We start from the raw sequence: 4,430 nt of genomic DNA, 5'->3' as shown, positions 1-4,430 counted from the left end.
TGTGCCCCTATGTTCATGGCAGCACCATTTACAACAGCCAAGATCTGGAGACAGCCTGAGTGCTGTCGGTAGATGAGTGGGTAAAAAGCTGTGGTCCATTTACACAAGGAATTCTATGCAGCAGAAAGAAAGAAGGAAATCTTACCTTTTGCAACAGCATAGATGGACTTGGAGATTATTGTGCTAAGTGAAATAAGCCAGTCAGCAAAAGACAAGTGCCATATGATCTCACTTATATGTGGGATCTAATGAACAAATGAACTAAAGAACAAAATAGAAACAGAAGAAGAGATACGTGGAACAGACTGACAGCTGTCAGAGCGGGGTGGGGGGACTGGTGAAAGAAGGTGAAGGGAATAGCTGAGAACATGTGTGCATGACCCAGGGACACAGACAGTGATATGGGGATTGACCGAGGGAGGGGGTGGGGCTGGGTGGAGTTGGGCAAAAGGAGAAAGAACAGGGACAACTGTAATAAACAATAAAAAACAATTTAAAAAATAAAGTTAAGTTTGCAGGAGAAAATAACCAGCTTAAAATACGGTTCCATGGAGGCATGTGTTGGGGTATCAAACTCTGCTCCTCTTCAGAGCATAAAAGAAGTTTGGGTTCATTGAATTTTTGTCTTAGCTGTGGGATGGCAGAATACCTTTTAGGTTGTGACCCCAGCTATGGAAAATTATTCTGCAGTGTATTAGTGTCCTTTCTTTTCCTACTGAATGAAGCCAAATGACACCTTTGCTGACAAAGCTGACAGCAAATGACCTTTGCTGCGTCTACACCTAATCACCATCCCCTTCCCCCGCTCTTTGAGAACTCCGTTTTTCTCCCCATCCTCAGGATCACAGGAGCAAGCCTCGACAGCCGGGTCTGCATGGTGGGCTCCTGCCTGCCTGGTCACAGATAGGGGGTACAGTGCACCCTCGGCGGACCAATCAGCTTCTTTCCCTGGGAATTTGAGATGGAGCACCATTTGGTTGTGTTAGTATCTTCACATGATTGGGCATGTAACACAAAACCTCCAGAATTGTCAGGCCGCTCTTTCTCTGCCACTTGGGATATGAAGACAAAGCTGATATTTGGAAAGGTAAAAATGAAATAGACACACACACAAATCAGGCATTTAAGGCCTCTATGCCAAAATGAAATAGACACACACGTGCGAGATCCACATCCAAGCCAGTCTGAGGTACCTTACCGACCTGCAGCCAGAGTCCGAACCAACACAGGAAAGACGTTTATTTCTGATAAACGTCTTTTATCAGAAATCACTGAGGGTTCTGCAGACCTTTCAGGTCATCGGTAGAAACTTCCCCTTCTCATTAGTCAGAACCCTACGTGTAGGAAACAGAAGGTAATGAGTCATACGTGTCATAAGTTCACCAAGAACTTGCTACAAAAATGGCCTTGGTTGGATTTAATTCTTCACTATTGGTTCAGTTTCTGATGCTTTCACACTTCTCCCTAAAAACAAAAGTATTTAAACAAAACACTCCACAGTAACAACAACAAATGACTGTGAGCGGTTTACGTTGTGCTGCGTGTTGGAGGGACAGGGAATGGGATGAGCAGGTACTGCGTTCCGACCATTTGCTTTTCACGTGCTGTTGACCTTAATCCTCACCACGCACTGTGCAGCGCTCACTCTAAAACCATTTTACCAAGGAGGAAGCCAAGTCTCAGAGAAGCACGCTGATTCTGTTGTGGTCCTGTGGCTAGAAAGCCAGGGAGGAAGGCTTTAAACCTGGGTCTGAGGAGAACCCAAGCGGGTGAAGTTTCCCCTCTTCCACGTTATTGCACAGAAAACAATGTGTCTTCACTGGGGTGACCTGGTACATAGATGCTACCAAATTCTGGACACATGGCTCTGGCTATCAGTACTGGCACGATGTAGGGTGTTCTGTATATTCAGGAAAAGAGACAGGGACGGGGAGAACAACCTGCTAGCACCTGGTCTGTTGTTAAGGACACCTCTGCACTTTCTAAATGAAGCATTGCTACTTCAGGGAGGAGTAGAGAATAGCAATTCTTAGCACCATATTTATTAAAGTGGAACAGCCAAGTGGCAGGGAAGGTGAGAGGGCTGCAGGATCCTCTGCTGGACCTGGAGACGCTTTGTAGCCACCTGGTTCCCACCAGCTCAGTAGGTGTTCATTCTTAAGCTGTTGATTTTTCTTGGTTAATGAAAGCTGATTGGAGTTTTACAGTTCAGCCTTGTTGTTGTTTTCCCCCTATTCCAGGGACTCGAACTCACACGCTATCTGTTACTGCCAATGAGCAATAAAGCTGGAGAGGAGTTAGCCCCAGCTGTTCCCAGCCGGTGTAGGAACCTGTCCAGACGAGGTGAGGTTGACTCAGGCAAAAAGCGCTGACTTCACTGTGGTTTGTTCCTAGCAAGACAATCATGCAAATTAGACTTTACATCAACCTTCCAGACTCCTCACCGCTGACAGGGAGGCGTAGAGCTGCCCATCTGGAACCTAAGTTTTTACCCTCTCCTGCTGACATCTCTACCTATTGAGTGTTTTCTTTGTTTTGTTTAGACAAAAACAGTACAAAACCCAAAGCGGCTGACTTGTTTTTCTTGATTACAGAGAAATGTTACATGCTTATTTTAATGCATTCCAACATTACAGGCATAAAAATATAGAAAAGGAAAGTTTGAATTGGAGTTTTTGATACTGTCGTCAGTAGCTTTCCTATAAAACTTGCCATAGTCGAGAACATCTCAGGGAATGTGAGCTACAGGAAAACTCCAATTACTCAAAATGCCCAGGGAATGGGAGATTCCAAGTGATCTCAGAGTTAACCAGAAAATCCTTTTAACATCAAAACTTGGTGTTTCCTGCCTAAAACACAGTTCACTCCAAATGTGATTTAACGCTTCTCTGATAGTTTGAGGGTCAAGCTGGACCTCAGGCTAAACATTCTGGACCCCAATTCCCATTGTCCAGAAAACAAAACAGGAGATTGGGTAGAAATTGTAATTGACCTCAGGATATGTTTTTGAAGTCCCTTAAATAAGTTCCATGAATTTTGCTCCTTTTTCCTTGCACAGGAGAGAAAAAAAAAAAAGGTCTGCTAAACTGGGAGTCAATTCCAGTTAATTCAAGATTTTTTTTTTTCGTTGAGCCCTAATGAGACATGCAAGTGAGGCCTCAGCCAGCAGGAGTCAGGGGCCACTCCCCCACCTGGCCTCAGGCCCCGAACAGGGATGGGAGGAGAAGCGAGGCCCTTCCGCAGCCTTCTCCTCCACCTGCACCCCTGCACCCCCAAACAGAAAGCAGAATGGCAGGGGTCTTGCGTTTAGTCATCTCCTTCTAGATCAGAGTTTCGAAACCTTGGCGCTACTAGTATTTTGGGCCAGACAAAGCTTGGTTGTAGGAGGCTGTTTTGTGCTTTGTAGGATATTTAGCTGTATTTCTGGCCTTTACCCATTAGATACCAGCATCCTCCTCCTCCCCCGAGCCCAGATGTGACAACCAAAAATGTCTCCAGACATTGCCGAATGTTTCCTAATGGGCAAAGCCGCCCTTAGTTAAGAACTGCTGGTCTAGACGGAAGCACAATTATTCTGTCTTCCTCTTGGAGTCAAGATTATGAGTTTTCTTGACCTTGCCAAGTAATGTCATGACGTGTTTTCTGTGCTATTTCATGGAAGAACAGAAATAATTCTTTGATGAAATTAATATTTTGACTTGAATTGTGCGAGGCAGGCCTTGTGCAAGTAAAAGTGCAGATTCTGCCTTGTTTTTGGAAGACAGTAAATAGACTTGTTTTCTGTATCAGTCCTGATCATTTAAGTGCTGAACTTTCAAACTCTCCCAAATGTCCCTTGAGGTCATGGTCATCATGGACACGAAGACGGTGCCTCAGCGACAGCCCCTTGTGGTCCGCAATTCCACGTGTGTCTCTGTCTCAGCAACATTTTTACGGCTATTGCTGCTTCCTCGTGCCTAACAGATTTTTCATCCACTGGTGTTTTTGTAAATCCATCATTCCCTCTGTCCGTGGATTGAGTTACGTTTAAATGCGATGTTCTTGAGGAGTATTTAGTAGATTTCAACAATCGGCTAAATTGGTGAAATTCAGGGAATTAGTTTTATATTTCTAATTTTAAGCCTACAGTGGTATTTCTGCTATAGAAAGGAGTTAACTTGTTTTGGATAAGCAAGTTTTCTGATTAGGAGAGTTACCCCACATATGTTGATTTTCAAACAAGTTAGTATTTTATATAGTAATTCACACACAATTTTTCAGGTTCATCAGATTTTTTTGTGTTATTCTTACTTAGAGTGTAAAAAAATAGAATACAAAACTATAAGTACTCTCTGACCATTCTTTGTACATGAAAATATACAAAATTTTCATGTACAAAGGCAAAACCTATAATATAAAAAGTTTAAATGGTTGTATTAATTACAGCCAAA

The sequence above is a fragment of the Desmodus rotundus genome, chromosome 5, assembly GCF_022682495.2.
Source record: "Desmodus rotundus isolate HL8 chromosome 5, HLdesRot8A.1, whole genome shotgun sequence".
In the NCBI taxonomy this organism is placed as follows: Eukaryota; Metazoa; Chordata; class Mammalia; order Chiroptera; family Phyllostomidae; genus Desmodus; species Desmodus rotundus.
Note: the sequence above shows the minus strand (reverse complement) of the source record.